Source organism: Podarcis vaucheri (genome assembly GCF_965113315.1).
Source record: "Podarcis vaucheri genome assembly, chromosome: 10".
In the NCBI taxonomy this organism is placed as follows: Eukaryota; Metazoa; Chordata; class Lepidosauria; order Squamata; family Lacertidae; genus Podarcis; species Podarcis vaucheri.
The window spans coordinates 75,709,080-75,730,031 of NC_138748.1; the positions used below are offsets into that span (position 1 = coordinate 75,709,080).

The following is a 20,952-nucleotide window of genomic DNA, read 5'->3' on the forward strand; positions in this document are numbered from 1 at the left end:
TCTTGACCAAATTTCTAAATCTTTTTTGATTTCCGTCCAACATTTTTCATAATTGTCTTTAAATAAATTCAGATTTTTAGCAGACAAATGAACCCCTAGGTATTTCACTTTTTTAACCACACTTAATTCTGTCTCCTTCTGAAACCCATCTGTTTCTGATGATGTCAATTTTTTTGCCAGAACCTTGGTTTTTTGCTTGTTCAGCTTAAATCCCGCCACCCGACCAAACTCATGTATCAGTTCTAAAGCTCTTTTTGTACTAGATTCTGGCTCCTGTAGTGTTAAAACCAAATCATCTGCGAAAGCTTTCAGTTTATATTGTTTCACTCCGACCTGTATTCCTTGCACCAACAGGTCCTCCCTAATCATATTCAGGAGCACCTCCAGGACTAAAATGAATAAAAGAGGGGATAAGGGGCACCCCTGTCGTGTCCCTTTTTCAATTTTGAACTCGTCTGTCACCACATTGTTCACTATCAGTTTAGCCTTTTGCTCTGAATAAATTGCTTCTATTCCATTTTCAAACCCCCGTCCCACTCCCATCCCTTCCAAGTTTTTCTTCATAAACATCCAAGAAATGTTGTCAAAGGCCTTCTCCGCATCAATAAAGATTAACACAGCTCTAGTATTGATATTTGCTTGTAAAAGTTCCAAAATATCAATAATGTTCCTAGTGTTATCAAACATATGTCTACCTGGGAGAAAGCCTGCCTGGTCTTTGTGAATTACTTCATTAAGTACTTTTTTAAGTCTACTTGCCAAAATGTCTGCAAAAATTTTGTAATCCACATTTAGGAGTGAGATGGGACGGTAGTTCTTAAGTTGAGTCTTTTCAGTCTCCAGTTTAGGTATCAATGTGATGAAAGCTTCTTTCCACGTTTCCGGTGCCTTCTTCCCCTCCATAATCTGGTTACAAACCTCCATTAGTGGTTGTGTCAAGTAGTCTTTTAGTGTCTTATAATATTTGGAGGTAAGTCCATCAGGGCCTGGAGATTTGCCCAGTTGCATATTCTGAATGGCACCCTCAATTTCCTGTTGTGTTATTTTACAATTCAGGATTGTTCTCTTTTCCTGAGTTATTTTTGATAGTCCATTAGTTTTTAAAAATTGGTCTATCTCAGTCTTTTCCTGTGGCCCCTGTGTATAAAGTTCTTTAAAATATCTCTGGAAACACTTTCTAATTTCATCCGGTTTCTGAACAATTCTCCCTTCAATCTCAAGGTTTGTCACTGTATTCAATTTTTGTCTCTTTTTCAACTGCCATGCTAGCAGTTTTCCACATTTATTCGCTGATTCAAATGATCTTTGCTTCATTTGTTTAATTTTCCATTCAATCTCTTGATTTATCAATTTCGGCATACTGCTTGAGCCTTCCTTCTAGCATTTTAAGCATAACCTTGCTAGCGTGTGAAATGAGCGCAATTGTGCGGAAATTGGCGCATTCTTTGGCACTGCCCTTCTTTGGGATTGGGATTTGTGTGTTGCAGGAACCCCCCCCCAAAAAAAATCATTCAGTTTGTACAAACACGACACTCACACACGACATAGGCAACACTGTTATAAATTCATAGAAAATCAGCCGTACATGGAATCTGCACCGTTCGACTTTTATTTTACACCATGAGGGAAGGACTATCAAAGGGGGGAGAGACTTGACACAAGGCAGCCAACCTGTCCGCAGTGAGCCCTACCCAGTTGGCATGCCAACCTTGATGGTCCTGGACAGAAGATCATTCCACTCACAAAGGACCTGCATATGGAAGTGGATTCAGTAGGGACTGAAACACAGGACACTGACCAGCCCTTCCCTCTGGGGGAAGGAAACAGTGAACTCCTCTTTGTCCTCAGGAATGTAATCGTGGGGAGGGGAAAGGAGGAACCGGACAGGTGACAAGACCCTCAGGTTACCACCACAACTCCTCCTCCTTCTCTGAAGTCTCTCAGCCCCACTCACCTCACAGAGTGTTTGTTGTGGGGGAGGAAGGGAAAGGAGAATGTGAGCCGCTTTGAGACTCCTTCGGGTAGTGATAAAGCGGGACATCAAATCCAAACTCTTCTTCTTCTTCTCCCTAAACCCCTCCTCTGTGTGATGTGTCAATGATGTAGTCATGATGTAGTCTTGGGGGTGTAGCATGGGGAATTAGCAGCTAATAAAAGTTGGGGTCTTCTTTTGTTGGGGGCTTCCATCTTGTTCCACCTGGGGGCAGGGGGGAGTCCTGTGGCGACAGTCTTCAATCAAGACCAAGCCGACTGGCTGCTCTTTTGCTCTCCTCTTCCTGGCTGGTCTCCTTGTTTCTGGTCCAAGGGATCCCTCAGATTTTGGAATCCGCTTCTGGCTCCAGTTGTATCGGCTGCTTTTCTGAGCCTCTTGGCTGTTGTGCCTGGACGGGGCCTGTGTCCACGGTCCTTGTCCTGGCCTGAGTCAGAGGCTGGGGTGGGGGGCTGGGATTTGGGGGGAGTCGTTTAGCTGCCCCCCATTCCTGGTTTGAACAGCACCAAGACCTAAAACACGGAGGGATCTAAGCTCGTGGGGTGGGGTGGGGGAGGATGTTGCAATGCAAACCTTGTAGGCGGGACGGGACCCACTTTGCAGCTGGATCTCCGGGATCAGCCCCTCCCCCGCCCTCCTGATCCCAGAAGGAAAAGGGGAGGGGGGAAACCTTCCTCCCCCCCTCAATTCTCCCCCCCTCCCGGCACCTCCTCCTCTCACCCCGCCCCCACAACCCCAGATCCCGCCCCCAAACATCCCACCCCTTCCTCCTCCTCCTCCAATCCGGCTCTTCTGTCCCAGGAATGGGGGTGTGAGCCCCCTCCCACCCTGCCTTCTTGTCCAGGACGTGGAGCTTCCACTCCGGATTGCTGCTCTGCCCCGTAGATCTAGGGGGGGCGGCGGCTTTCGATGCTGCAGGAAAGGAAAGGAGAATCGGGAGCGAGGACAAAGAGGTAAAGGGGTCCGGGGGGGGAGAGGAGAGAAAAGGACCCAGAGACCCCTCCAGCTCCCCAAGCGCCTTCCGTGGGGCCTGGATCCCGGCACGCCTCCTGCGAAGGGGGCTTTCCTCGCCGGGCGGACCCCTCGCCCCATTTCCCAAGCTCCGCGCGCCCCATGAAAGGGTTAAGGGGCGCGAGAGACGCCTGGATAGAGACCCCCCTGTCCCTCCCTTGCTCCTGTTGGGGGGGGCTAGGATGGAGAGATGGGGGCGCAGGACGTGGGGTGAGTGGTGCCAAGGAAGCCTTTGGGTGCAGGGGAGACTCCGGGAGAAAGAGAGGGGGTTATGGAAGTGGGGGGAGATTTCCCTTCATTTGGTGCATATATTCCTAATATCAAAAATTTTTCTCCCTGTGTTTGTATTTCAATCGCCAAAATTCTTCCTTGTTCATCTTTAAATAAGAATTTTGGTGACAGGCTCTCCTTTGCATAGATCACAACTCCTCTTTTCTTCACTCTGTCCGATGAGATAAATTCTTGGCCTAATCTTTTGTTTATTAACACTTTCCTGTGGAGCCTGGTCACATGAGTTTCTTGCAAACATATGATGTCCAATTGTTCCTTTTTCAATATATGAAAGATTCTTCTTCTTTTTTCCGGGGAATTTCCACCGTTTATGTTCCAACTTAATAGCTGCAGAGACATCCTGGGTTAATTTGTTGATCCTGTTTATGGCGTCTCTTCTTTTTCCTCTGATCCCGAGGGTATCGGCTTCGGTTCTGGTCCTGGTGGTAGTGGTGGCCAAGATGCCACTACTCCTTTTTGAAGGTCCTCACCGTGATCGTGCAGGAACTTTTGCTGGTCTTCTGTTGTTTTAATTTTAACCTTCTTTCCTTTGAAGTTAAAAGATAATCCTTGAGGAAACTCCCACCTATAAGGAATTGAGTTGTCTCTCAGCAATTTTGCCAGTTCTGTATATGTAGCTCTAAGATCCAAGAGTTGTTTCGGTATGTCTCTGTAAATTTCTGCTCTTTTGTCTTGAATAACAAGTGAATTTCTGAAGTGTAGGCCTAATATCTTGTCTCTCTCCTCCTTAGTTCTCAGAATAATCAAGCAGTCTCTGGCTCTGTCCTTCCTTACCACTCTTCCCAGTCTAAATGCTGTTACAATCTTGAAATCCTTGTCTTCTTCTATGCCCCAGAACTTTGAAAATTCTAATGTCAAGTAGTTAATCAAGTCTTCTTGTTCAAGTTCTGGAATAGCTCTCAATCTGAGGTTATTTTCCCTATTTTTCAGTTCAACCATAGACAGGTAGGCCTGTTGTTCACCAACCTGTTTATGCAATGGCTTCACCTCTCCTTTAATCTCCTCAACTTTCTTAATAGCTTGTTCTGCTTTTTGACTGGCTTCCTCAGCCAGTTGATGATTTTCTGCCGTTGCTCCTTGTAGATTCCCAATTGCTTGTGTATGTTGGGCAACCTGGTCAGTCAGTTTGCTTATCAAGGATGTAGCTTGGTCAATTTTTGTTGATTGATCATCCACCTTTTGATTTAGAATTGCCAGTTGTTCCAATATTTGTTTTAAAACTACTTCAGATCCTCCTGATGCCATATCCTCTGCTTTTGGCTGCCCTGCTCCCTTCTCCTGTGTTCCCAGCAAAGCTGGGACAGATGATCTGCGAGATTGGGAAGTCAAAGTTGTTTGAACAAGTTTTACTGTTTGTTTTGCTTTCGTTTTCGCTTCTCTTGTTCTGCCTGAGCCGCTCATTCCACACCTGCCTATGTGTCAAGGTCAAATTGTCTACTGTCCCATGGGAACGACAGTTCCAAATTGTAAACAATCCAAAGACAAAGAGTCAAAATAAAATGTAATTCCCAGACATTTATAACTCCAAAATCCTCTAGGGGGAGTATCACTGTAATTCCAAAGAAGAAAGGAAAGAAGGAAACTTTTCCGCCATTAATGTTGCTGCAATCCCATATAATTTAACAAAGGGTTCTTCGTACCTTCTTAAGTATGTAGAGCTCTTTCTAGGTTAAACAAAGTTTCAATAAAGGTGCCAGAAACAGTTTCTCTGCTTGTAACCAGTTCGTAGTGCTCAAAAGTAGCAATTTCAACTAACGTTACAGTTTCCGCAATTTGACAGTTCTCTTACTCCCGGCAGATCGGAGATTTGGTTATTTAAACCCTTAAAATCCACACCCTAAGGAAGGTTCCAATAAAGTTCCGATAAATTTAGAGCAATTCCTTACTTTCCTCCTAAAAGCCAGTTCAATTAGTGCACGATAATCCCGACTTTTGCAGCCTCTTTTAAAGCGCTTCCCGCTTGTCAAAATCTTTGCTTTGATCTTGTAAGCAAGATCGGAAGACGGACTTCCTGTTTCTCGTCTCCCGTTTTCAGCCAAATTTAAAACTTTTTAGTCCCGTAGTTTTTAAAATCCTTACTCACGGGTATGTTGTTTAAAGTCTGATATTCCAAGAAGAAAGGTCGGTGCTCATCAGCAGCAGCCGCGCGGCTTCGCTTCCGCAGAAAGAGCGATGAACTCACAGCACCGCTCCCCCTTCCACGTTCCGGAGCCCCTTACGGGGTCCCTTCTGCGCTTTTGGGGGGGCTTCTGGTGCCCGCCGAGTCCCACGGCCACGGGCTCACTCTGCCCGTGGTTTCTCTTGATGGGTCACCGCTATGCTGCAGCGGACGACCCTTTTCTGCGGAACCCCTCTTCAGAGCCTGAAGAGGACCGCCATTGCTGTTTCGCGCCGCCTCTGGAAGTCCATTCAGAGAACTGTCTATTTACTCTCTTGGTTTTTCAGAAGGAGGGCTGCCTTCCTGGTGGTGGGATGACGATGAGCAGAAAGAGGGAGAAAAGGGAGCAGACCGGAAGGGGAGATATTGCAAGCTGAGGAGGAAACAGGGTTTGGTGAGCAGGAAGAGTCTGGGGCAGAGAGCAGTTCAGGCTCAGAGGGAGGAGAGGAGGGGGCCAGGAGACCCAGAGGAGGCCGGCTGCTGAAGCATCCAGGGAGACCCCCCCCCTCCTGCTGCGACCAGCACATGCCTTTGAGTCTGGCGGTTAGAACTCTTAGAATGTGGGGATCCCATTTTTCAACCAAAGCAAAAACCCGCTAGCCTTTTCCCAGGTCTTTCCTGACCTGACAGTCGTTCGTCTTCTCTACGAAGGTCTCTACAAAGTCCTTCTCCCTCCCTTTACTTACCATGGGGTCCCAGCACCCTTTTCTGCCTCTTACACGCTAGGGAAAAGAGTCCCTTTCCACTGGACGCCTGGCAGCCCAGTGCCAAATCCGGCTGCTCCAGAGAGAACGGAAAGGAGCTGGAAACGCCCTTGCACTCTGACGTGCACCAGTCACTTCCTCCCCAATCTTGGTGCTGCCGGTGCAGCTGCATTTATGAGAAAAAGAGAAATTGGAAACCGAGCCCAAGTCCCTTGCTATCCAAACTGGCCACTTGGACCAGCCTTGGGGCGTCTTCCTTGGGAAAAAGGAGAAGTTTCAGATCTCAGGTTCCCCGACAGGGAATGAGAGCTTTGATTGGCGTTCTCCCCTTGCAGTTAATTGCCCCTCTAATTGCAGAACCCCAAGTCTAACATTCTCCCCTCCCCCTCCTCGCTCCCTCTTGCCAGGAAGGCTGGGAGTGAAGACCGTCAGCAAAAGAGACAGCCAAGGATGAGAATCTGGGTTGCTGGGTGTTTCAGAGAATCCCGCCCACAATCTTCTCCATTCCTAGACTCACGTCCGCATGCGCTGCTCCTGGCCACCCCAGGGTCTTTTACTAGATTAATTTATGGCCGGCCTGGGGCTGAAAATAAACTACCAAAAAACTAAATTACTGACAAAACGCCTCACAATGGAAGAAAGAAAAAAAAGAACTTCTAGAAAAATCAGGTCTGGAAACTAAAAATAAGGTTAGATACCTAGGGATCTGGATTTCAAAAAAAAGTTTAAATTTTTCTTAGGATAATTCTAGTAAAGTATGGAAAGAAATTTTTAAAAATATGGAAACCTGGACCAAACGCCATCTCTCACTCTGGGGAAGAGTCTCCGTTGTGAAAATGAATATCCTCCCCAAAATGATTTTCTTATTCCAAACAATGCCCATTTTAGGAGGAATGAATTGTTTTAAGGAGTGGAAAAGGGAAATGTCTAGATTTATATGGAGTGGAAAGAAACCGAGAATTAAACGCCAGTTATTAACAGATCAAAAGGAGAGAGGAGGTTTTGCATTGCCAGATTTGGAATTCTACCATGCGGCGGCAGGATTGGTTTGGATAAAAGACTGGATTACACTAAAAGATACGGACCTATTAGACTTGGAAGGCCACGAGAATCGGTCTGGAAGGCACGCTTCTTTAATGTATGAAAAAGTGAAGCTCCACAGGGGATTTTTGAGCCATGTGAAATAAAATCTGGAAGAAATATAAAGGACTACTTGAGCCAAAAATACCCTTGTGGACATCACCAAGAGAAGCTATATACTCATGTTAGAATATTTACAACTAGCAAAACTGATAGGAAGAGTTAGAGGAGTATTGAACCAGAAAATATTTGGAGAATGGAGAATATTTAAGGATTATAAAAGAACATATTGTACCAACCACACCATATTAGCAGAACTTGAGTGATACTTGTAAACACAACAAATACCGTTTGTGGAGTAGACCGGAACAATATTAAAGAATATAAAACTGTGCGAAAAAAACAACGGCAGTATAAACAGTACAATGAGAATGATTGGAAGACTCGTTTTGTCAGAAGTCTTTTTTATTTAATTAGGAAGATTAAGTTTTTTCATGCACATAAATCTGCTTCTTCTTTGTTTTTCTGTATTTTCTTCTTTCCTTTTTTCTTAATTTTTTAAAAAATTTCTTTTTTGCAATATGATATTCCAAATTTTTTGTATATGTGTGTAATTTAAATCAATAATGATTATTTTAAAAAATAAATCAATTTGTGGCCGGCCTGATCAAGTGTTGCTTCCTCTGGTTTGCCCCGCTGGAACTCCAGTTCTTTCCAGACCCTGGGGTCACTAGAGGACTGGTGGCTCCTCCTGGCAAATGGTCTGGTGCGCGCTGGATCACCAGTCCTTCCTTGCCCCCCCTTGAATCTGGCCAACCGAAGGTCCCATCTGGGGTGCCATCTGTTGTAAACAAAAGCTGCCCTTCTTCCCTTATGGGGGACACAAGAGCCCTTTATAGAGTCCCTTGTAGGTTCTCCATCAGTAGGAGGAAAGAGCAGAGGCATCCAGAGACTATTGAGAAGGAAAGCAGCTAGTAAGCCTGATCTCTATTGATCTGTTGCAACAGGGTGCTCCCCTGAGGAGGACCTCCAACCAAGGTGTGCCTGCCCTTATATATAAAAAATTATATATTATAATTTTTTTAATAAAAAAAAAAGATTAAAAAAAATGCTATTCATAGAATAAATGTGGAAGATAATAAGATTGAAGATCCGAAAGGGATAAGAAAAGGATTTGTGGACTTTTACAGACAATTATACAAGAGAAAAGAAAAAGTCAATATAAAAAAAATAGAGGAATACTTAATAGAAAAAGGGGTGCAGAAAATTCCAACAAGAGGAAAATTAAATGAAAAGATAGAATTAGAGGAGATTAGAAATGCAATAAAAGAATTAAAAAGTGGGAAGACACCGGGACCCGACGGACTAAGTGCAAGATATTATAAAGAATTGAAGGACATCCTATTTGTCCCATTAAAAAAAGCTATGAACAACATTTTACTAAACAGAGAAATACCAGAAACGTGGAAAGAAGCATACATCACTTTGATACACAAGCAAGACTCTGATCTAAATCAGGTTAAAAATTTTAGGACGATCTCGCTTTTGAACAATGATTATAAATTATTTGCAAACATACTAGCAAACAGGTTAAAAAAAGTATTGAAGGAATTAATACATAAAGATCAGGCGGGTTTCCTGCCAGGTAGACAAATGAAAGACAATATTAGAAATATAATTAATATTTTGGAATACCTGAATGCTAAGAATGACAAACAAGCGATGTTAATATTTGTGGATGCAGAGAAGGCCTTTGATAATATTTATTGGGAATTTATGTTAAAGAATTTTGAAATGATGGAGGTGGGACATTCGTTTTTAAATGGTATTAAGGCTATATATATGGATCAAAGAGCTAAATTAATAGTTAATAATGTGACGACGGAAAATATAAAGATAGCTAAGGGAACAAGACAAGAATGTCCTTTATCACCTCTGTTATTTATCACGGTCCTGGAAGTTTTTTTAAGGGCAATTAGAAGTAATGATCAGATAAAAGGGGTAACGGTGGGTAGAAAAGAATCTTCGATACCTCCCTCTCTATGGAGGCGCAGATTACAGCTATAACAAAGGCGGCATTTTTTCATCTCTGCCAAGCTAAGCAGTTGGCCCCTTATCTCTCTCGCCCTGACCTAGCCACTGTGATCCACGCGACGGTCACCTCCAGACTGGATTATTGTAACTCGCTCTACGTGGGGCTGCCCTTGAGACTGACCCAGAAGCTCCAGCGGGTGCAAAATGCCGCGGCGAGACTCCTTATGGGGTCTTCGCTGCGAGATCACATTCATCCGGTGCTATACCAGCTGCACTGGCTCCCGGTGGAGTACAGGATCAGGTTTAAGGTGCTGGTTTTAACCTTTAAAGCCCTATACGGCCTGGGACCCTCGTACCCACGGGACCGCCTCTCCTGGTATGCCCCACAGAGAAACCTACGGTCTGCAAATAATAACATCCTCAAGGTCCCAGGCCTCAACTAGAGCCAGGGCCTCAGAGAGGTTAGGCTGGCCTCAACTAGAGCCAGGGCCTTCTCGGCTGCGGCTCCAATCTGGTGGAATGCTCTGTCACAAGAGACTAGGGCCCTGCGGGACCTGACATCTTTCCGCAGGGCCTGCAAGACAAAGTTGTTCCACCAGGCCTTTGGTCAGGGCGCAGCCTGACTCCCTCCTCTGGCAACCTGCACAGAATTTTGCTTAATCGGTTGCCATCAATTTGATTTTAATTAATTTTTATAATGAAATATTTTTAGAATGCGTGATTATTTGACTGTTTGATTATTTGATTGTTGTTAGCCGCCCTGAGCCCGGCTTCGGCTGGGGAGGGCGGGATATAAATAAAATTTATTATTATTATTATTATTATTATTATTATTATTATTATTATTATTATTTAAGGTTAAAGCCTTTGCGGAAGACTTAGTATTAACTTTGGAAGATCCCATAAACATGGTAACAGAAGTGTTGAAAGAAATGGACCAGTTTGGTCAGTTGGCAGGATTCATTCTGAATAAGAAAAAAACTAAAGCAATGACTAAAAATGTAGATTTGGAGAATGTAAACAGATTACAGCAGCAAACTGAAATAGAAGTGGTAAAGAAAGTTAAATATTTAGGAGTTTGGTTAACCCCCAGGAGTATTGACTTGTTTCAGAATAATTATATTCCAACATGGAATAAGATCAAAAGGGACTTAGAGGTGTGGGGAAGAACAAAATTGTCATTTTGGGGAAGAATTGCAACGATAAAAATGAATGTGCTACCGAAGATGTTATTCTTGTTTCAAACAGTTCCAGCAATCAAAGGGGCAGCAATTTTTAAAAATTGCCAACGAGAAATTTCAAGGTATATCTGGCAGGGTAAGAAGCCGAGGATAAAATTTAAGACATTGACGGACGCAAAAGAAAGAGGAGGCTTCGCCCTGCCAGACTTGAAATTGTATTACGAAGCATCTTGCCTCTGTTGGTTGAAGGAATGGATGAAATTAGAAGACACGGATGTGTTAGATCTTGAAGGTTTTGATAATAGATTTGGGTGGCACGCGTATTTGTGGTATGACAAGAGACGAGTACATAAAGGTTTTGAAAATCACATTATAAGAAGGTCTTTGATTGAAGTGTGGGAAAGATATAAAAACTTGCTGGAACAAAAAACTCCATATTGGTTGTCGCCGTTGGAGGCGATAAGTGTGAAGAAAGTCAATATGACAGGGGGTTGGGTGACATATGAGAAGTTAATGTGTAAAAGTGTAGGGAAATGGGAAATGAGATCATTTGTGGTTTTTTTAAATAAATTTTTATTGGTTTTCCAAACACAAAATAAAAACAAACAATACACAATACACAGACATACAAACATATAAACATGTATAACTTCATAATCTTATTTTCATACACCTTACTTCCCGGACTTCCCCATACCTCCCCTTTTCTGCATCCTTGTTTTACATTTCTTCAGCAACTCCTCCAATTAACTAATTATTCAATTCAATTTCTTTTAAGTTCTTCTTTAACTTATTGATTACAGCTGCAATTCTCTATTTGCCAACTACTTGACATCTTAACACTCCTCAATTTTACAACAATTTTTAAGATATGTTTTAAATTTCTTCCAGTCTTCTTCCACTGTCTCTTTCCCCTGGTCACGGATTCTGCCAGTCATCTCCGCCAGTTCCATATAGTCAATCACCTTCGTCTGCCATTCTTCCAGCGTGGGTAGTTCTTGTGTCTTCCAATACTTTGCTAAAAGGATCCTTGCTGCTGTAGTGGCATACATAAAGAACGTCCTATCCTTCTCTAACACCAATTGGCCCACCATGCCCAAGAGAAAAGCCTCAGGTTTCTTAGGAAAGGTCCTTTTAAGGACTTTCTTAATTTCATTATAGATCATTTCCCAAAAGGCTTTAATCTTCGGGCAGGTCCACCAGAGGTGGTAAAAGGTACCTTCAGCCTCATTACATTTCCAACATTTATTATTGGGCAAATGATAAATTTTTGCAAGCTTGACTGGGGTCATGTACCACCTGTAAATCATTTTCATAATATTTTCTCTTAAGGCATTACATGCCATGAACTTAACACCGGTGGTCCATAACTATTCCCAGTCAGCAACCATAATAATAATAATATATAATAATAATAATTTATTATTTGTACCCCGCCCATCTGGCTGGGTTTCCCCAGCCACTCTGGGCGGCTTCCAACAAAGATAAAAAATACACTAAAATGTCACATATTAAAAACTTCCCTGAACAGGGCTGCCTTCAGATGTCTTCTGAATGTCAGGTAGTTGTTTATCGCTTTGACATCTGATGGGAGGGCGTTCCACAGGACGGGCGCCACTACCGAGAAGGCCCTCTGCCTGGTTCCCTGTAACTTGACCTCTCGTAGTGAGGGAACCGCCAGAAGGCCCTCGGAGCTGGACCTCAGTGTCCGGGCAGAACGATGGGGGTGGAGACGCTCCTTCAGGTATACTGGACGGAGGCCGTTTAGGGCTTTAAAGGTCAGCACCAACACTTTGAATTGTGCTCGGAAACTTACTGGGAGCCAATGTAGGTCTTTCAAGACCGGTGTTATATGGTCTCGGCGGCCGCTCCCAGTCACCAGTCTAGCTGCCGCATTCTGGATTAGTTGTAGTTTCCGGGTCACCTTCAAAGGTAGCCCCACGTAGAGCGCATTGCAGTAGTCCAAGCGGGAGATAACCAGAGCATGTACCACTCTGGCGAGACAGTCCGCAGGCAGATGGAGCTGGTAAACAGCTGCCCTGGATACAGATTTGACCTGTGCCTCCATGGACAGCTGTGAGTCCAAAATGACTCCCAGGCTGCGCACCTGGTCCTTCAGGGGCACGGTTACCCCATTCAGGACCAGGGAATCCTCCACACCTGCCTGCCTCCTGTCCCCCCAAAACAGTACTTCTGTCTTGTCAGGATTCAACCTCAATCTGTTAGCCGCCATCCATCCTCCAACTGCCTCCAGACACTCAAACAGGACCTTCACCGCCTTCACTGGTTCTGATTTAAAAGAGAGGTAGAGCTGGGTATCATCCGCATACTGATGAACACCCAGCCCAAACCTCCTGATGATCTCTCCCAGTGGCTGCATGTAAATGTTGAAAAGCATGGGGGAAAGGACAGAGCCCTGAGGCACCCCACAAGTGAGGGCCCAGGGGTCTGAACACTCATCCCCCACCACCACTTTCTGAACACGGCCCAGGAGGAAGGAGCGGAACCACTGTATGACAGTGCCCCCAGCTCCCAGCCCCTCAAGACGGTTCAGAAGGATGTTATGGTCGATGGTATCAAACGCCGCTGAGAGATCCAGCAGAACTAGGAAACAGCTCTCACCTTTGTCCCTAGCCCGCCGGAGATCATCAACCAGTGCGACCAAGGCAGTTTCAGTCCCATGATGAGGCCTGAATCCCGACTGGAAGGGATCCAAATGGTCCGCTTCTTCCAGGCGTGCCTGGAGTTGTTCAGCAACCACTCGCTCAATCACCTTGCCCAAGAATGGAAGATTTGAGACTGGGCGATAGTTGGCCATCGTGGCCGCATCTAAAGATGGTTTTTTAAGAAGCGGTTTAATAACCGCCTCTTTCAGCGGGTCTGGAAGGCTCCCTCACGGAGGGAAGCGTTCACCACCCCACGAAGCCCATCGCCCAGTCCTTCCCGGCTAGCTTTTATTAGCCAGGATGGGCAAGGATCAAGGAGACAGGTGGTTGGTTTCACTCGTCCAAGCAGCCTGTCCACATCCTCGGAGGTAACAGGTTGGAATTGATCCCACACAACTTGACTAGACAGGACTCTAGCACTCTCCCGCCCCGGCCCTGCTCCCATGGTGGAGTCTACTTCTTCCCAAATCTGAGCGATTTTATCTGCAAAAAACTTTGCAAAATCATTGCAGGAGATCATGTGGCCCATACTGGGCCCAGATGTCGCAGGTGGTTCCGCTAAATTGTGAACCACCTGAAAAAGTCTCCTGCTGCTGTTTTCTGCAGATGCAATAGAGGCGGCGAAGAAGGTCTTCTTCGCCGTCGCTATCGCCACTTGGTAGGCTCGACGTTGAGCTCTAACCTGTGTCCGGTCAGATTCGGAATGAGTTTTCCGCCACCGGCGCTCTAGCCGTCTCAACGATTGTTTCATTGCCCTCAGATCCGTGGAAAACCACGGGGCTGTCCGGGCTCCATGCAATCGGAGAGGGCGCTTCGGAGCCAAACAGTCAATAGCCCTGGTTAACTCCACATTCCAGCGGGCCACCAGGGAATCAGCTGAAAGGCCATCAACATGGGGTAAAGCATTCCCTACCACTCTCTGGAAACCATTTGGATCCATTAAGTGGCGGGGGCGGACCATCCGAATTGGTCCCACCTCCCTGCAGAGGGGATGGGTCGCAGAGAAGTCCAGTTGCACCAGGAAGTGATCTGACCATGGCACTTCTTTCGTTTCGCTTTTACTTAGTGTCAGATCACCAATATCCATAGAGGTAAACACCAGGTCCAAGGCATGTCCGCGGCTATGGGTTGGGCCAAACTTACTCAGGGACAGCCCCATGGAGGCCATGCTTTCCACGAAGTCCCGACATCTTGTGCCCATTTAATCATAATCTCTCTCTCTCTCTCTTCCTTAGCTGATCTAGCACAACTTTAAATTGCCATTCATTTTTTCCTTGGTATTAAGTCATTTTCCAGTATTGTCCTATTAACATTCTAGCCGATGTTGTCACATCAAGAAACACTCTTTTATTTTCATTGTTACTTCAGATTTCTTAAAATTGTGTGTCTTAGCATTTATTTATTTTTCGTTCCTCATAAGTCATTGTGTGTGTTTCATTATTATTTTAACCTTGTATTTTTTTTTTACAGTTCTCTTTCCCTCCAAAGTGAAGGAAAGCAAACAAACTTGGCAGATAATAACAGTAGTTATAGGAAAATGTGATAATAATATTGGGATGAATGAAACGCTTAATTCGCAAAGATTTTATTATTTGCAACTTCCAACAGAAACCGAAGGACATCCTTTTTGCCTTTTGCCCCCTCCCTTTTCTAACTGCCTTTAAGCCCCAAAACCCTGCCCCTTACAGGATATCACTTCTACAGATGTGCAATGATGAAAAGCAGCAACAACCCCTCATGGCTAAGGGGAGGAGTTGAATTGCAAGGACATTTTCTCACTTTTGAACCTTAAGACTGTGCTCCAGGATTCAAAAGATACATGCACAAAAGATCACAATTGTGTCAAGATATGTAACTGATATTTAATTAGTTTGTTTTGTATTATGTGTTATTATGTAAGAATGTTGAAATGTGTCTGACAGTGTGATTTCCACAAAGGGGGGCAATTTTTGTGTGTAATTGTTTTTATGTTTAATGTCTTATTGCTTACACACCAATGGAGAATTCTCATGTATTTTATACTTTCTAATAGCTCACACTATTGTGTAGTCCAATGTTTAGATCAACTTATAACCACATTTAATTGTTCCACCTGGCACCCTGCCAACTTTCCCTATCCATTTTAAAATGTGTTAAACCTCGTTTTGCCAAGGACAAGCTTCTGGATCCATAAAACACCAGGTACATGAAGGTGCATATGCTTTGGTTTAGCAGGAATGATCCCTTATAGAGTTAAATTGACTTATTTGGACAACTGCCCTTGTTAAGAATGGTTTTCTTTTAACAGATTGGTTTGAAGAGTTGAGAACCATGGGGCAAGATAAATTCAAATTGGACTCAGTTTGAATTGGGCACGTGTATCCAGGCTGCAATTAGCCTTTTGGTCCTTTAAGTGCAAGTGAGCAACCCCCATGCGTGCAAAACCACAGCCTATAATAGAATCCCATAGGAAGGCCAAGGCCAAGGCATCTCCCTCACGAGATGTCCAACCTGTGCCAGCTATGGTGAATGCCAGGCAACATGGTTAAATGAAAGCCCCGAGGGGATTCAACAGACAGGATGTGTTGCTGTAGCACTATGTCAGTGTGAGACCACAGAAGAGCTAGCTTGACACCTGAGAAATACACAAAAATGGCGAAGGACAAAACACCAACTGCATTTTTTCAGTCAATTAGACCTTCCTGCTAGGTGTAAAGCATACAACACTATTGAGAATGCCACAAGTAATTTAGCAACAAAATACAAGAGGTGTTCTTTATATAATACCCTATATGCAGCTACCTGCACTGCTATACTTGCAAATGACCGTAAGAGGCATGGCTTGCAAGTCCCTTTCAGGTTTGCATAAAGCCACACATTGCATTCACCGAGATTTAGGGTGCGGAGAAAAGATTTGCAAGTTCTTACAGAACTTTAATGCAAATCTATCTCCGAATGGGGGACTGATACGGAACGGAAGGGGGGGGCTCCTTTCCCCCTTCCTTCTAGGAACATCCGAGGCCCCGCTTATTCCTATGGCCCCGCTTTAGCCAATCACAGCCATGCATTCGTCCTGCAGAAGCTAGCTCAGGGAGCTCCTGCACGCCTCATTTCACCCCTGACAAGCTGCTGTTACCATGTATCCATTCTGTTTCTGCTTTTGCCCTATAGTACAGAATGGGTTTGAAATCATTGAAATCTTTAGAAATTGATATAAAATCAACCGTAACTCCGATTTCTTCGCTCTCAGTGTCATTCAACTCAGTTCCCCGTGGACTCCATGATGCTATCCCTACTTCCATAATCCCCGAAGCGGCAGGTCACGTACGCAGGAACTTCTTAATTCGCCAAACCTTCCCTCTAGGCAATATTAGGTGGCAGACGATGCATATCTCTGACCCATTGTCTTGCCACCACCGGTACTCAATAAATGTGTATCTATGTATATTTCCCGCTCTGCATATCCCCCCTCCCTCATCCGAAAATGCTAATTAATGTAATCCCACCTTTTCATAATGTATTCATGACGTGTAAAGTATATTCATGATGTAACTTGTGAAACCCAACCTTCCCATAATGTATTCGTGACGTTTCATGCACTGTATTCTGGGATATGGAGGGAAATTTCAAAAGTTCATGTCACCCCTTTCTCTGGGTTCAATCTCGCCTTGAACCTGTTGCGCAATAAACTTGGATCTTCTGCAGTTTGCTCCTGCGTCCGGCTGAGCTCATTTTCTTCCGCAGGGACCCACGGACTTAGTCCGATGAGCTGGGTGGCAGAGTAACCCCGAACCCAGATTTTTCCGTAACAATACCGCATCCAAACATTATATAGTGCTTTCCTGACAATATGGTTTTTAAAGCCTTTATGCATTTTTACCTTGTCATACCATATATATGCATGCCAACCAAATCTATTGTCAAACCCTTCCAAATCCAAAATGTCCGTGTTCTCAAGAAGTAGCCAGTCTTTCAGCCAGCAAAAAGCTGCCGATTCATAGTACAGTCTTAAGTCCGGCAGGGCAAACCCCCCTCTATCTTTTGCATCAGTTAATATCTTGAATTTTATTCTGGGCTTTTTGCCCTGCCAGACAAATTTAGATATGTCTTTCTGCCACTTCTTGAAACAGTCCATCTTGTCCACAATCTGCAATGTCTGAAATAAAAACAGCATTCTAGGCAATACATTCATCTTGATGACAGCAATTCGGCCTAACAAGGAAAGTCTCAACCTTGACCATATATCTAAATCTTTCTTTACTTCTGTCCAGCATTTATCATAGTTGTCTTTAAATAAGTTCACATTCTTAGATGTTAAATTTACCCCCAGGTACTTCACTTTCTTTTCTATCACCAAACCTGTTTCACTCTGAAACCTCTCTTTTTCAGCATTTGTTAGATTTTTCTCCAAAACTTTAGTTTTCTGCTTATTCAGTTTAAATCCTGCTACTTGACCAAATATTTCAATTAATTCTAAAACTCTTTTAGTACTAGTTTCTGGCTGTTGCAAAGTCAATACTAAGTCATCTGCAAATGCCCTCAATTTGTAATGTTTGGCTCCGACCTGAACTCCGTTAACCAGCTGGTCCCCTCTAATCATATTTAACAAAACCTCCAAGACCGAAATAAAGAGTAAAGGGGATATTGGGCATCCCTGTCATGTTCCTTTTTCAATCGGTATTTCTTCCGTAACCACATTATTTACAATCAGCTTTGCTTTTTGTTCAGAGTATATTGCACCTATACCGTTTTCAAAACCTTGGCCTACCCCCATCCCTTGGAGATTCTTCTTCATAAAACGCCAGCAAATATTGTCAAAGGCTTTCTCCGCATCCACAAAGATTAAAACAGCTTTCGCATTAATGTTCACTTCTAACAATTCCATAATGTCTATTATATTTCTCACATTGTCTGACATATGTCTCCCTGGGAGAAAGCCAGCCTGGTCCTTATGAATCTCTCCTACCAACACTCTCTTCAATCTTTTTGCCAAAATGTCTGCAAAAATTTTATAATCCACATTGAGTAATGATATAGGGCGGTAGTTTTTAACCTGGTTCTTCTCAGTCTCTGTTTTCGGTATAAGTGAAATGAAAGCTTCTTTCCACGATTCAGGTGCCTTTTCCCCCTCCAAAATTTCATTACAAACCTCCCTCAATGGTTGTACCAACCATTCCTCCAATGCTTTGTAATATCTAGCAGTCAAACCATCTGGTCCTGGAGATTTTCCCAATTGCATATTTTGAATGGCCCCCTCTATTTCTTGTCCTGATATTTTCTCATTCAAGATCATTTTACTTTGCTCTGAGATTTTTTTTAGTCCATATTTCTTAAGAAATTCTTCTATTTCTTCTTCGTTAACTGGCCCTTGTGCATATAATTTCCTGAAATAACTTTGAAAGCAGTTGCTTATCTCATTTGGTTTGTAAATATTCTTTCCATCCATCTCCAAGCTTGTCACCGTGTTCAATTTTTGCCTCTTTTTTAATTGCCATGCTAAAAGTTTCCCACATTTATCTGCTGATTCAAATGTCCTTTGTCTCATTTGCTTAATTTTCCATTCTATCTCTTTGTTCATCAGTTCCATATACTGCATCTGATAGAACTTAATTTCTCTCAAAATCTCATGAGACTTTGGTTTAGACCTCAGTTTCTTTTCTCCTTCTTTCATTTTTTCCAAAAAAAATTCTTTCTTCTCATTTTGTTTTTTCCTTTTTATAGAGTTCTGTTGCTTCATGCTCATTCACTTTTTTGGAAATCGGTGCAAGTTTTTCCTGTGTCTCTTCCGCAATATTTCTGGCATCTTCCGCAATTTTTCGAGTTGCAGAGCTCTCCTCAATCAGTTTATTTATAGATTCTGTATTAGCCGTTACACTTTTAGTATTCAAGTCCAGCCTTGTTGTCAGATCTGTCAGTTTTTTAGAATTTTCTGTAGACTGCTTTGTCAAGGCTTCTAGAGATTCATTTATTTTAAATAGTGCCTGTGTCATTGATTCCATAGATGCAGTTGCCACTTTTCCCTGTGCAGCTGCTCCTGCTGGTGCTGGTGTTGGACTTGATATTGAGCCCCTTTTCTTTTGTGCTAATTTTGCTTTAGCTCTGGTTGTTATCTCATCTGCTGGGCCACTCATATCCCAAGGACATTCCCACAGGAACAGCTTACTAATGGAAAATCCCACTGTCGTCTTCTTTTAGTCTGCAACTGTTACCCTTCAACCCTCTAGAGGGAGCAGTCAAAAGTATCCAGGTGAAAGAAACAGAGAACAAAGAAGCCAAAAGTCCTCAATAGAAATTACTGCAACAGTTTTCCAACATAATTCCACTGCCAGAGCTTCAGCTAAATAGTTTCAATAAAGTCCCAAAACTTTGTATCAATAAAGTTCCCACTTTGTATCCAATTTCAAATGACAGTTCACTTTCCCAGTGCCTTGTTCTGACAGTCCGTCCCAGGAGATTGAGGCAGCGGAGAACTTTTCCCTCACTATTTTCAAGCAGGTTAACAAGGTCCACTTTTCTCCCCCCCTGCTCCTGCCTGCTGGGGGGGGAATTCAAGTCCAATGTCAGGCTTAAACAGTTTAAGAGTTGTTTTTCCTTCAAATGCAGCTTTGCGCTTTCGTTGCTTTAGTTATCATGCAGTCCAGGGAGGCAGACTTCCTTAATTTATGCCTTTCCCGTTTTCGGCCGAATCTCAAATTTAGAATTTAAAAGTCCCGTTCAATCTTTCAATCCTACTCACGGGTGTTGCGATCCAATTTCAGTTTTCAGGAAGGAATCGGCGCTCTCCGTTCATGGCGACGTGGCTTTACTCCACGGGCTGGGTAGCGACTCTCAGCACCGCGCTCACTCCCGATGCCACTCCGGAGCCTTTAAAAAGGCTCTTTTGCAGTAACGGGGGGGGCGCAAAGGTGCCCACCGAGTCTCCTTCCTCACAGGCTTCCACGCCTGTGATTTTTAGGGGTCTCCCGCTTGCCGTAGCGGTCAGACCCGAACTCATGGAGCAGTCCTCCTCCGGAGCTCAAAGAAAGGACCGCCATTAAACGCTGGCGCCGACCAGAAGTATATATCGGGAAATGAGATCATTTGAAGAAGTTAAGGACTATGTGAATGACTAGCTGCATTATTTTCAAATTAATGAGATGTTTAGAAAAGATTTAAATCAGAGGGGGTTTGCTGACAAAGAATCAAAATTTCAGACAGAAATATTGAACAATGATTATAAGAATTTAGCAAAAATGTATAAGATATTACTGGAATGGTGTACGAAGGATGAGGTAAAATCAGTTATGATCGACTGGGCCAAAGATATAGGGCATAATATTCAAATGGAGGTGTTGGGAAAGACTTTGGAAAGATGGTTTAAGCATGCACAATTATAAAAGAAAATGTTATGAAAATGATGTACCGATGGTATGTAACACCTGTGAAGTTAGCAAAAATGTATAAGATAAGTAACAAATGTTGGAAATGTAAAGAAAAAGAAGGTACCTTTATTCATATGTGGTGGGAATGTAAGAAGGTAAAATGCTTTTGGGAAATGATTTATAATGAATTGAAGAAAATGTTGAAATATACATTTGTTAAGAAACCAGAAGCATTTTTACTAGGCATTACAGGTAATGAGATAAATAAGAAAGAAAAGAAGTTATTTTTATATGCAGTGACAGCAGCAAGAATATTGATGGCTCGACTTCCGGAGGCGGCGCGAAACTGTAATGGCGGTCCTCTTCGTCCTCTGAAGAGGGGCTCCGCGGAAAAGGGTCGTTCGCTGAGGCATAGCGACGACCCATCAAGATAAACCACGGGTAGAGTGAGCCCGTGGCCGTGGGACTCGGCGGGCACCAGAAGCTACCCTGAAAAC

The 20,952-nt window shown here is 43.6% G+C and overlaps 3 protein-coding genes across 7 annotated transcripts in view; 2 read left to right on the plus strand and 1 right to left on the minus strand.

Annotated features, from left to right (window-relative positions):
* LOC309541270 (uncharacterized protein) overlaps window positions 1–20,952 on the minus strand; it is a 174,165-nt gene that overhangs the window by 96,043 nt on the left and 57,170 nt on the right. The window lies entirely within an intron of this gene.
* The window catches only part of LOC309541297 (uncharacterized protein), a 132,911-nt gene that overhangs the window by 56,989 nt on the left and 54,970 nt on the right, over window positions 1–20,952 (plus strand). The window lies entirely within an intron of this gene.
* The window catches only part of LOC309541370 (uncharacterized protein), a 113,134-nt gene that overhangs the window by 17,775 nt on the left and 74,407 nt on the right, over window positions 1–20,952 (plus strand). For 2 of the 3 annotated variants that reach the window (XR_014223699.1, XM_082239184.1), the window contains exon 1: window positions 1,602–2,943. The exons of the other annotated variant lie outside the window; for it this stretch is intronic. The gene's annotated coding sequence lies outside the window, so the exon portion shown is untranslated. Of the gene's footprint in view, window positions 1–1,601; window positions 2,944–20,952 lie in introns of those variants that run through there. 3 annotated transcript variants of the gene reach the window in all.